Source organism: Gossypium raimondii, chromosome 3 (genome assembly GCF_025698545.1).
Source record: "Gossypium raimondii isolate GPD5lz chromosome 3, ASM2569854v1, whole genome shotgun sequence".
In the NCBI taxonomy this organism is placed as follows: Eukaryota; Viridiplantae; Streptophyta; class Magnoliopsida; order Malvales; family Malvaceae; genus Gossypium; species Gossypium raimondii.
In genome coordinates, this window is record NC_068567.1 from 46,176,762 (window position 1) to 46,190,865 (window position 14,104).

A 14,104-nucleotide genomic window follows, 5' to 3' on the forward strand; every position below is an offset into this window, starting at 1 on the left:
TAAGACATGGTCGGTCACCATCCCACCATTTAATAAATGGTATTTTTGCTACTTTAGTCCCTTTAGTTTATTTCAATCTATATGTAACGCCCCAAAATTTTAATTTTGGATATTGTGAATGTGTGACACAAAATATTTGTCTGCTTTAGTGGTTATTTGTTCTGGGAGTGTTTGGGAGGTCCTAAGTTCAAGCCAGGACTTGGGCAAATTTTGGTATCTTTGGTCAATAGGTTAAGTAAAAGTTGGCAAATAATTAATAGAATGGACCTGCTGGTCTGGTGTATAAGTGGAGTGTTGGTGTGAAGAAGGTCTTGTGTTCGAATCTTGGCGTGGGCATTATTTTTACTCGTGCGTCCAGGAGATTTTGAGATGGACTAAAAATCTAAGTAGTGGATTTAGTGGGGAGTTTGATGGAGAGAAATAAGGGATTGGGGTGGTTATCAAATATTCTGTTCATCTTTTTTTTCCTTTTTTTTACCTTCCCCAAAATTCCTACACCTTCTTACCGTTTTTCTTTTCATTGTTGTTGAATTTCTGCTTTCTTTCACCCTTTATCTTCTTGAATTTTCTTTTCCCACTCTGCCTCATGTCGCTCCACGTTTGTCTGCGACCGTTCGGTAAGTTTTAGATAAGTGATTTGTCTCTGTTTGTTAACTTTCTTCTGAAGTGTCTTGTTTATGTCAATTAGGGAAGGATTCAAGGGCTCGTAATCACCAATTAGAGTCTTAGTTTGTGTGGGAATTACTGTTCATCGATTGAAGGTAAGGTTTAGTCGCTTCTGAGTTAAAACCTCGATACGAGTTCGATTTGGGATCACGTTATGTGAGATTAAATTAGTGTTATTTATTCAATTATAGGCTTTGGAGTGCTCGGGATTGTTTTAGCATCAAAGAAAACCAGGTGTGTACCCGAAATCTAGAAAATAGGATTCGGCAAAAAGCCAAAGTTACTTGTTGTTTGGATAGTAGCAGTAGGCTAACTTTGAAAAATCACCACAAATTAGAGGATGAACAAAATATGGAATTAAAGCTTATTGAGTCTAGTTCCTCATAGAAGAAACAGTGTAAATAATGGAATTGTAAACCGTGAGATATAATATGTTTTGTGAGACAAGGTTAGAATGAATTCGAGTTCCCCTGTTCTGACTTTGGAAAATCATCAAAAATTGGATAAAAATAATTAGGGGTTAAATTTTACATGTTTAAATTATTGATGAGTCTATTTTCAATAGAAGCAAGTGGTAGCATCATCAAAATTTTTTACTAAGAGGTAATTAATTTTTAGTAAAGAAAGGTCGAAGCTGTCAAACAACAGAACAGGGGTAAGAGTGAAGATTTTACTGTACTTATTAGCTGAACCAAAAATTCTGAAAATTTTATGGTAGAAAGGTATTTGAGTCTAGTTTCAAAGACATCAAGCAAACCTTAAATTGGAATTTTGTAGCTCAAGATATAAAAAATTTGGTAACAGTGACCCAAGTAGACAGCTTTGAAGGAACATATAAGAAAATAGTGAAAACATATAAGAATATTTAGCTGGCACGAGTTACATTAAAAATGGACCATGTGGCCAAGGTCAATTTGGGCCGAGTGGGCGACACGAGTAGACGACATGGGCGTGTGAGCCCATTTTCACTAAATTGATTGCTAAGGTTGCACGGGTCGCCCAAGTCGACTGTGAACCTACTGTAGGGTCGATAAGCATCACTTAGACCCCTAATTGTACGAACTGACTGTTTGATTTATATATGTGTTGAGCATGATGATAGTATGCTTGTATACTGAACTGGTTATATGTACTGATATCCTGAGATAGCATGCCATGACTTGTATGTTGCATTGCATAGGGTTGGGTTATTTATATTTGGAGGAAGTGTACTGAAAGGCTTTTAAGCCTAACATACTAGCAGCTCAACTGTAAATTACTATTTTGTGCCGCATTCGGTACTACCAGGAGTGTAGGGATGGGTAGGTTGATTTGATCCACACATGGAGTGTAGGGTTAGACGGAGATGGTGTGTAGAGGCTGATTGGGTAGGACTTTGTTACTGAATGCATGACTGCTACTAATACTGTGATGGGCTAAGGCCCTACTGTATATTTGATACTGTAATGAGATGGGCTAAGGCCCAAACTATTACTGATACTGAAAAAGGACTTAGGCCCAGAACTGCTTTAATTGTGCACTGTGATTTGTTATTGTTTGTTTTCTGTGGGAATACACACTGAGTTTTCGTAAACTCACCCCTTTTTTTAAATGTGCACAGGTAACCCCCAGATCTAGACGAATCGATGCGACGGAGGACTCAGCGGTGATCACGGTTTTGGACTTTCATGGTTTTTAACTCATATTTATGATAATTGGCTTTATTTCTATTCTATTTTTACTGGCTAAGTTTTTGCATTGTAATTGGACTTTCAGATTTTGGTTTTGGGTTTTAATTATCTTTACCTTATGGATTACAACTGCTAGTAGTAGGAAACCTCGGTTTTCAAAAGAAACAAATGTTTTTCCTAAATGCACGATTGTTTAATCTGTTTTAAAAGCTTCCACAAACGAATAACGTTTTGAAACTATCGATTAAATGAGCAACACAGTTTTGTAACTAATAAGATATTAAGATAAAGAATTCAATGGAAATGGTTTTAACACGACGACACGGTTTTCAAACACCCTATCATGTGACATTGTTAGATCCGGCCATAACGTCTGGGTCGAGTTTGGGGTGTTACACTATAATTCTAACTTTTAACCCTGACGTGATTTAGTCTCTGTACCTTAATAACTCCTAATTCAACAAAATTCACTATTCTAAAAATTAATTAGCTACTAAGCTAGCCTTGTAAATATTTAATAACAATTAGTTAATAACAATATTTACGGGTCTAGTTTACGAAAACAGAGTCCCGAAAATACATTTTTGACACCCCTGATTATCGGGTCATTATAGGTTCAGTTCGTCGAACTCTGTCACACAAAACCATAGGTTGTTACGGTCGTGACACACTGTGTGCGTGGTGTTCACCCGCGCCTTCGCCTTATTAATTTCTTGCACTACATTCTAGCACCATACATGGCCTCTCTGTATTTGACCTTTATAACTCGTTGCTCGCTTTGGAAACAGTGCTGCCAAAGGGAAGTATATCTCCCACACAACAGAGGTTATCGGTAAATAACACATCTCTTTTAGAACAGAATTTATGCATTCAGTTAGGTTTGAGATCATATAACCATATCGTAGGTCGTCGTCGTATGCTTGAGTCCACTGATGGAAAGGTATGTTATAAAGGTAGTTTGCGTTTTGATCATTAATTGACCGCAAAATTGCCAACATCTCATGAAAACGGTCTTTACTGATCTCGTACCCTGTCAATATAAGTGGATAGCGATAATTACATACCACTCTTCCATTCAGAACAAATTGAATATTACAAACAAAATAATATTGGTGGCGATTAAATACCCATGTTGGTCACTTGTCGTTGTTCAGTGGTAGATCGATATTGCCCGTAGTAGTTGGACTCAACGTGCCTTAGACAATACCGATGGTGTGTGCAGTCCTATAGGCTTTCCTATTGCTCAATTGCAGTTAGTATTCCAATGCCCAGATTGGATATAATGCATATATCAGGTTGGGGGCAGACATGTCTCTTTAACCTAGAAAAAAAAGAAATCTCAGTCATCACCTGACTCCCCCAGTGTTATTGAAAACGCAATTGGAAGGATCCTCCTATCATCATCCTGTGCCACAGCTAACAATAGTCGATGGATATATCTACCATACATAAAGGTACCGTCAATTTGTACCAATGGCTTGCAGTACACAAATGCGTCCCGGTATTACTTAAAGCTCTAGAATAGACGCTTGAACACTTGGCATCCACGGAGTAAGTGGTTGTTGTAGTACGCAGGGCCCGTTTCAAGGTCGGTTATGCAACCTGATACATACCTTTCTAGCACCTGACATCACTGCCACTCCTCATTATATGAAGCGTCCCACCCACTTTGCATCTTATTCAACACCTTCTGTTTAACTATTTAGGCCTTGCAATAATAAGGCGCGTACTTGAATTGGCTATGAAAATTTGCAATTAAGACCGACATAGAAGTCTTAGGATCTACCTTCACCATCAGTAATATTAAGTCCGCTATCATATCTGAATCCATATTGGGATGATATTGTGAAACACTTGTCAACCTATGAGTACGTTAAATAATGCAACACAAAATAATAACAATAATATTCAAAAACCCTAAACCCCCAGTGATACTATACTGATAACACACGTATGTGGACCTTTGAACTTCTTTACCTCCCACAACCCTGTTCTCTTCTTAACCGAAACTATGATTTTCCATGAACATGTATCGTCTCGCATTGCACACTTGGCCTTGAACTTCTCGGATTTGGATTTAACCACGTGGTAGTTAACCCGGTTCATTATGCTATATTATTTCAATACACTAAGAAAACCATCCTTATTGGAGAACTCCTTATCAACTTCTAATTCACTCGAATCTGAACTTGTGTGGTCATGCCTCTTATGTGCTAGATCTGGAAACTCTAACGTATTATCTGCTGATAGATCGACATATACATATGGGCTGGAGGCGAGTACGTCGTGAATCGCAGATCTTCTTCTTCTTCATCTGAACAGGCTCCATTTTCGAAAATAATGCAACTTATGCACCATCAAGGTCGGGCTCTCGGGGTGGATCCACATCGGACTCATCATCTGGCCCACCATCATCTACAACGTACGAGGTCCCCTCGCTGGTGGACATCGTAGGGAGTACATCATCCTTTCTCGTAAACGTTTCATAATGTCCCTAATCAGATATGGATTATTAACCACTAGAAGTTGATGTCATTCCCCAATATGCATCTTCGGCATCAAACATTGACCCACCGAGGTACATGTCTCATCCACTAGCGGAGTGTTGTACAAGGGTCTTGTATTCCATACTTCCACAAAAAATAGACACTTTTGTGTTCTGCCTCTCACTGACGGAGTGTCGGGCAGGGTTCGTGTATTCCTCTCGCCACAAATGCTTCATTTGGTGATGAAAATTGTACATAAAACTCAAGATAGGGTGATCCACTAGCGAGATGAGTCTGCACCATCACCTCCAAGCCATGACTACCATTGATATGAAATAAGTCATATGCCACGGGATCACCCAAAGCACAAAATTGATATTTAATAGACAAAACTCTCATTGGTGTCGTTCCAAAGATTTTGTGTCTAATTCTTTTATGAGATCAAATCTATGTTCTGGTTAAAAACTAGTCGTGTTGTGTTCTCCGATAAAAAAATAATGTTGTTCTCGGTGTCACGAATCTCACCATTGTAGTAAATAAAAACACTAATACGTTTACTCATTTTCAACCAAATTATCTGTCGAAAGAAATTCAAAACAAAAAACATTATGCAAAAATATAATGATTCGTATAAATATTAATACGATAAATTAACTTATAACTTTTCAACTTCAATTTCTATTCTTCTGAACTTCTCCAATTTCTCTTGCTATAACTTATGCAACAAGAGAATGAAATTTGGCTCATTTATAGCCTAAGGTTAAGCAGGAGCATCTTCTCAAAATTATTTTGCAGAAACTATTGTAGAAAAAGAGCATCCAGCTGGGAGCTTTTTTTAGTACTTTTGCTGACAATGTGTCCTGGTTGAAGTGTTTTTTACCTTATTTTTTCAGAATCATCTTTCCAAAATTATATTTCCAGAAATTACTTTAGAAAAAGAGCGTCTAGTTAGGAGCTGTTTTCAGTACTTTTACTGACAGTGCATCCTGTTTGAAGCGTTTTTTACCTAATTTTTTTAGAACCATCTTTTTAAAATTATTTTTTAAGAAACTACTGTAGAAAAAGAACGTCTAGCTGAGAACTTTTTTCAGTACTTTTACTGATAGTGCATCCTGCTTGAAGCATTTTTTACCATATTTTTTTAGAACTATCTTCTTAAAATTATTTTTTCGAAAACTATTATAGAAAAATAGCGTCCAACTGTGAGCTTTTTTCAGTACTTTTGCTGACAGTGCATCCTACTTGAAGCATTTTTGAACACAAGTCAGTTAGATGATTAGGCATGGCACAAATTTTGCACAATTGAGCTGGGTTCATTTTTCCTGTAATCAAATTTTTAACTACATTAGTCAGCTCATCAATTTTATTTGCTAAGGATGGAGTACTTACCTCATGAACCCTTCTCATGGGTTCTGTAGTTGGTTAAAATTATTGAGAATTCACAGCCATCGTCGAAATTAACTCCCTTACTCTTTGTGGAGTCATGCTAACTAGTGCCCCTCCACTAGCAGTGTCAATCATCTTCATTTCCATAAGGAGTAACCCCTCATAGAAATATTGAAGAAGTAATTGTTTAAGTAGGCTATGTTGTGGACAACTTACACATAACATTTTTGTATTGCTCCCAGTAATCATAAAGCGATTCAGTCTTCTTTTGTCGAATTCCTACAATATCTCGTCTTAACTCGACTGCTCGAGCTACCGAAAAAAATCTGTCAAGAATTAATTTTAAGGGACGAATTTGTACTATGTCATATACCAGAGAGATAGCAAATACCGTGTTGAAAATTTTTTAGTGCGAGTTCATATCTCACGATTGTTTTGTCAGAACAATCACCTGGCTAAAGTTAAAAGGGAACTAGTTGAGCATAAAATTAATCATGCTAGTTGGTGCATGGAAATGATTTTTAATGGAAATGGTGGTAAGTGAAAAGGGGAAGGGACTTGGGAAGCAATTTAGCCAAAGTTTTGAAATGGAAAAAAGAATGACAGAATGCCAAAACTTCATTGACGCAAAAATGGAGAAAAGAAATGAATTATTTTATTCCCAAACCAAATGTGTATCCAAGTGTGTCCTTCAAAATCCACCAACACTAAGTATTTATACACATTTCTCATGCTAAGTTTAGCAAGATTTCTCCTAAAAAATACCAACTAAAAATCAAATTTAAATTATTTATAGAATTTTGAAAATTTCAAAAATCTTATTTTAACCAGTCAACCACTAATTCTTTAATTCTTCAATTTAGCCATTCTTTTTGCTTTTCATTCCAATTTAGCCCATTTTGTTTGATTTTGAATTTTCGCACTCCAATTTCATTCCTGATAAGAAAAAACACAAGTTTAGTAGCATCTTGTTAAAAAATTAGCCAAAAATAAATACATTAAAAGCACAAATTTAATTTGATAATAGCCAATGTGTGTCCTCAAGCATATTGTATGTTCCTATACTGGAAACTATCTGATAATTTATCAAAAACCAATCCTCTCTTCTACAACCATTATCAATGCAAACAGTTTACGCGAAAAAGGAATAAGAACTTAAAAACTTAATTTAATCAACAAGTGTCTATAAAATTTAAACATGTAAATTCAGTCATTTCACTGAATTGAAATTGAACCAAACTTTGCAAGGTATTTATTCTTAATTATTTATGCAATACATTTAGGACATAGTCAAACCTTTTTACGCGAAATGAGATGACAAACCAAGCACCTTACCCCAGTTACTCAATTTGACACGTCTCTAAACGAACTATTTTTCCCTACTCATGGTAGCTTGGTTAGCGGCGTGTTTGCAAGTTTTCGGCTTGTCACTCAAACCTTTTTACACGAAATGAGATGACCACCCAAGCACCTCATCCTAGTTACTAAATTCGGTCACATTTTCGAAATCTTTACTAATAACTTATGCCATTAGCGGAGTAGAATTAATTTTTCTTTTCTTTTCTCATTTTTCTTTCATTTTTTTCATTAACAAATATATTTAAAATCAAATAACTAAGAATGGTATATTTACCAAGAAAATTTAAAAAGAAGCACTTTATAACACACACGTCGATTAAACTAGATAATGAACACTTTAATTCAAAAACCACCCAACTATTTAAATTAACTAAGCATAGGAATTAGAAGCTCAATGTCAAACAAATTAATGAATAATTCTAACATAAGAATTAACGCATGCGAAAGAGAAGCAATCATTCATACTTACTAATTCAACCCCCCACTTAGCCCATATTGCCCTCAATGAGTAATAATAAATGAATAAATAAGAACGAGAAGGGTCAAGTGTACTCCCCGTGTATGTTTAATTCGGTAGAGGGTGGTTTGGGCAGTTCTAGTTGGTTTTAGTTGCTTCAGTCCTGGTTGTATGTTTCAACAAATGGTAGCACTGAAATTTCAAAAAACGTGCCCATGCTACCAAAGAAATTTGATTCTGATTTATTTTTAGATGAAAAGGGACAACCTCCACCATCGTTCCTGGAAAACAGCACATTAAAATAGATTACATAATAATCTTTTTGTTTTTGTTTTTATTTTCAACATAAATTAAACTTAATTCGAAATTAAATAAATTAAAATAAATATAGGTTACCTCCCAAAAAGCGATTTTGTTTAACGACGTTAGCTCGATGACCTGATTGTTATTCGTTTGGTTCCTCGAGAATTAATTCTTTCATTATGTGCACTTGGAAGTTCTTGTAGAAATGTTTCAACCTTTGCCCATTGACCTTGAAGCATTTTCTGGATTCCTCCGTAATCAGTGGATTAAGGCGTCTTTGAGCTTCTCTTTTCGGGTTTGCCTTTTCCACTATTGGAACCCTTTAATGTTCTGGTAATGGTTTGAGCTCTAATTTTGGGGTCTCCATGTGAATGACAGCTTCATGTATTGGTTCTCTGATCGTCAATAATTCCTCTAGTTTATCCATAACATCGAGATCTAAACTCTTACAAAGCACAGTTTGTAACTCATCCTCTTCATGATATTCAAAATGTAACTTTGTTAGTGGTTCAATAATATCGATACTAGAGACATTCAATGTTGTATTAGGTCGACCCATCACCTTATAAACATTAAATTTTGCCACTTCACTATCAAATTCAATAGTAAGTGTTCCACTTCGAACATCAATTTTTGTACGTGCACTGCTTAAAAATGGTCTCTCAAGTAGAATATCAGAAGAATTTTTCAAGTTGTCGTCCTTCATATCGATTATGTAAAAATTCCCAGGAAAAATTAGTTCATTCACCTTGACGAGGACATCTTTTAGCACCATTTCTGGATGCACACATGACCTATCTGCCAATTGAATAATCACTCTTGTTTCTTTAAAAGGACCCGTGTTTAGTATTTTAAAAATAGATAAAGGCATAACGTTAGTAGGTGCTCCTAAATCACACATGGCTTCCTTTATGCCAACATTACCTATTTTTCAAGATATAGAAAACATACATTGGTCCTTACACTTAGGTTTGATTTTCCTTTGTAATATAACAGAAACGTTTTCTCCCACATTTACCCACTCGTTTCTTTAGAGTTTCTTTTTGCCAGTGCATAATTCTTTCAAGAATTTTGCATAGTTCGAAACAGGTTTGATTACATCGAGTAAGGGAATGTTAATTTCTACCTTTGGAAATGTCTCGAGGATTTCTCTCTCTTCTCTCTCCCTTTTACATTGGGCAAGCCTTCCAAGAAATAGGGGTTGTACAATGAATGGTTCAGTGGTGCCGACTCCGTGAGAGTTGTTGGTTCAGGTTTTTGTTCTTCTCGTTCAATGTCCTGATCATGACTCGTGCTAAGTACTGACTCCGAAACTGTTCCGTCTTTCATGATCACAGCATTCACATTTTTTCGTGGGTTTGGCTCAGTTTGAGACGTTGCTTATCTAATTCTTGTAGGTGCATTTTTGTCCTATATTGGAACTTTTCAGTGCTAACAGCTAACCTTTCCACTATGGTTTCAAGGGATGTCTTTGGAGGTTGATAATGTTGAGGCTTAGGTGGCCTTGGCTGATACAGTTGATTGTATCGAGGGTTTGATCCATAACTTATATTTGGGTGGTCTCTTCACCCCGCATTATAAATGTTCGAATGTGGATTATAATGTCTTTAAGGTTGCCTTAGGAAGTTCCCAATGGTATCTACTTGTGTTATTGTGTCATCGTGTAAAATCAAACACGAGTCGGTTAGATGATCAGGCATGGTACAAAGTTAGCACAACCGAGCTGGGTTTATTTTTCCTGTAATCAAATTTTTAACTACATTAGTCAGCTCATCAGTTTTATCTGCTAAGGATTGAGTACTTAGCTCATGAACCCTTCTCATGGGTTTTGTAGTTGGTTGAAATTGTTGAGAATTCGTAGCCATTGTCGAAATTAACTCCTTTACTCTTTGTGGAGTCATGCTAACTAGTGCCCCTCCACTGGAAGTGTCAATCATCTTCATTTCCATAAGAAGTAACCCCTCATAGAAATATTGAAGAAGTAATTGTTTAAGTAGACTATGTTGTGGACAACTTGCACACAACTTTTTGTATTGCTCCCAGTAATCATAAAGCGATTCAGTCTTCTTTTATTAAATTCCTACAATATCTCGTCTTAACTCGACTGCTCGAGCTACCGGAAAAAATTTGTCAAGAAATAAGCGAGACATATTAGACCATGTATTAACTGAACCAGGAGGTAAATAAAATAGCCACTCTCTAGAAGAGTCGACTAACAAGAAAGGAAAAGCACGAAGTTTAATTTGATCTTCGGTCACTCCTTGAGATTTCATGCTTGTGCAAACCATTTGAAATTCTTTAAGATGGGTATGCGGATTTTCATTTTGCAATCCGTGAAAGGTGGGCAATAGATGAATTAAGCCCGATTTCAATTCGAGCGGCGTTCCTTCTGCCAGATAAGTTATGCATAGTGACTATTGTTCATTTGGTGCTGCTACGAGTTGGCGTATACTTTGATCTGCCATTTCATTTGGTTCGTCGAATAAAAAGATATTTAGTTGAAAGAAAAAATAAAATAAACAAATATATAATACAATATAATAAAAACAAAATTATGATTGCAAAATAAAATTAAGTGAATTAAATTAAATCAGTGAACTAAATATATTAAAACTTAGCCTTAGTCTCGGTACACTCCAAACTTGAACCGATCCTCGAAAAAATAGATTGTCCCTTCCAAACGATAAGCTGGTTATAGCGAGCAAGAATGTCTCGACCGCCAAATTTTCCTTGTGTAATCAGTTCTGGTACAACCTGCAAACCGACCCTTGCTGAATTTCTAACCACGTAACTTGTGCTCGTAGTTTAAGATTTCAACAGTCTTGCAATTTGAAAAGTCCAACTCGAATCAATGGCCTCAACCACGTGGGTCATTTAAATTTGATAACTATCTCCTTTGACAGAATCCAACTGGCCGTTTCCCACTTGGACACGCCGATTTGTTCATGGGAATTCGAATATAGTACGGCCGGTTCAACTTCCTAACTGTACGCCAAACAATTTCAACCCTACGCGCACTTTTTGAATTGAAATTGAATTGACTTTAAGGGACAAATTTGTACTATGCCATATATCAAAGAGATAGCGAATATCGTGTTGAAAAGTTTTTAGTGCAAGTTCATATCTCAAGATTGTTTTGTCGGAGCGATAACTAGGCTAAAACTAAAAGGGAACTAGTTGAGCATGAAATTAATCATGCAAGTTGGCGTTTGGAAATGATTTTTAATAGAAATGGTGGTAAGTGGAAAGGGGAAGGGACTTGGGAAACAATTTAGCCAAAGTGTTGAAATGGAAAAAAGAATGGCAAAATGTCAATACTTCACGAACGCAGAAATGGAAAAAAGAAATGAATTATTTTATTCCCAAACTAAATGTGTATTCAAGTGTGTCCCTCAAAGGCCACCAACACTAAGTATTTATACACATTCCTCATGCTAAATTTAATAGGATTTCTCTTAAAATATATCAACTAAAAATCAAATTTAAACTAAAAATTAAATTTAAACTATTTATAGAATTTTGAAATTTTCAAAACTCTGATTTTAACCAGTCAACCACTAATTCTTAAATTCTTCATTTTGACCCTTCTCTTTGGTTTTCGTTCCAATTTAGAGCATTTTGTTTGATTTTGAATTTCGACACTCCAATTTCACCCCTTATAAGAAAACCACAAATTTAGAAACATCTTATTCAAAAATTAACCAAAAATAAATACATTAAAAGAACAAATTTAACTTGCTATCAATCAGCCATGAAAAGTTTGGAGTTAAGACAAGAGAGGTTGAAACATGTGAGAAGTACAATTACTTAAGCTTATGTGAGCTAATAAAATTTAAATTTGTAAGGTAAAACTCTAATCACGACCCTAAACAAGTATTAATATTTATGAGTTTAATTTATGTTAGGATAATTTTAAGTGTAATTCTCTAAACACTTGTTAATAATATATCACATCATATTTGTTTAGAGTATAATTAAGTAAAGTTAGAATTCTATCACACGATATGCGTGTGAAATAATATATTTAAATACATTATTATATTTATAAATAATGAAATATACTATTTGAAACTAATAATAATAATATATATGTAATACATATCGAATATTATTTTAATTAAAAAGAAAAAACTCGAAATAAATTTTAAGCATTTCTTCGGTTATTATTGCTGAACTAAATTTATCCCACACTTTCATTTTATTATATTCGTCTTCTATTCTGTATCTCTTTGTATGTGAAATACTTTGAGATTATTTTGCATACAATTTTTTAAAATAATTATTTTACGTATAATTTATAGACTAGATTAAAGGTACATATTACAAAGTTAATTAGAGTTAAATTCTAATAAAATTAATCTCAATTATTACTTATTCAACAGTGATATGTTAGTCCAATTTTAGGGAAATACTTAACTAAGATAATTTTTTTAAAAATAGTATTTTAATAAGAATTTTTAACCTATGCTTTTGTATTTGTTATTATACTTTAATAACAATTCATATATTCATTAAAATTTGAATTCAGATTAATTAAATTATCCATTAAATATTTAAATTCATTAAATATTTATATTTAGTAAATATAAAATATTTCGAAATAAAAATTAATATTACCAAAAGTAAAGTAAATTTGAATATTTATTATTGGAATCCATAATCGTTATTTGCAAAAGTAAAATAGATATTTGAGGGATTTATAGTAATTACAAGGTTAAAATATGTTCTCAATCTTTTTATTTTGACAAAAAAATTTGAATTTTTAAAAAGAAATTTGTATTGAAATTTAATGGACAAGGCTGAGGGATCGAGTGGCGAACGTGCGCCTAAGGAGGTGTGGCGTCATGATGATGATCCTCCGGCCTTAGGGGATAAAGCATAAACTAAAGGACTTTTATTCAAAGCAATCGTAACAAAAGGCTATGAAATAATAGAAGAGAATGAGAGTTTTGAAAGTGATGATTTCGAAAAAAGGAGGGTGATGTGATCACATCTACCATTGATGGAATACTGGACATTAGATTCTCTGAGATCCATATGCTGGTTCGACAAGGTATGTCAAAGGTGGTGACCATCAAGTTGTTGGGTAGAAGGATTGGTTTTAGCACACTAAATAGCAAGTTGTATGCGATATGGAAAATGTCTAGGATGTTTCAATTGATGGACTTAGACAACGACTATTATATAGTCAAATTCAAAGCTAGGGTGGATTATGAGAAAGCTCTTGCTGAAGAGCTGTAGGTGATCTATGGCCAGTACCTAATGGTACAACCTTGAACGTCGTCGTTTAACACACAAGACAACTACCCAATGTAGGTGGTAGTCTGGATCCTGCTGCCATGTTTTCTTGGAGTACGGTATAAAAATGCTTATTAGAGGCAGTTAGCAGTATTATTGGACAAATGGTGAAGGTTGACGACAACACTGAGAATGGGTATAGAGGGAGTTTACACGTATGGCTGTTAGTATTAACCTACGATTGCCACTAATTTCCAAGTTGAGAATGGAAGTTAAAGTCCATATAGTTGAATATGAAAACATGCCAAACGTCTACTATGGTTGTCGCTATTTTGGACATATGAATGAAGGCTGCCCAAAAATACAACTGGAGAAGAAGAAAAAAATGAGAGATGGCAGAAATGTTGATCAGAACAAAGCACAAGAACTGAAACAACAGTCGCTGGTGAAGTTGGATAGGAAATCAAAGTTGAAGGCGTTTGGGGCATGGATATTAATATCTCGTAATCCTATGAGGTAATCGCAAAAGAATCCTATGA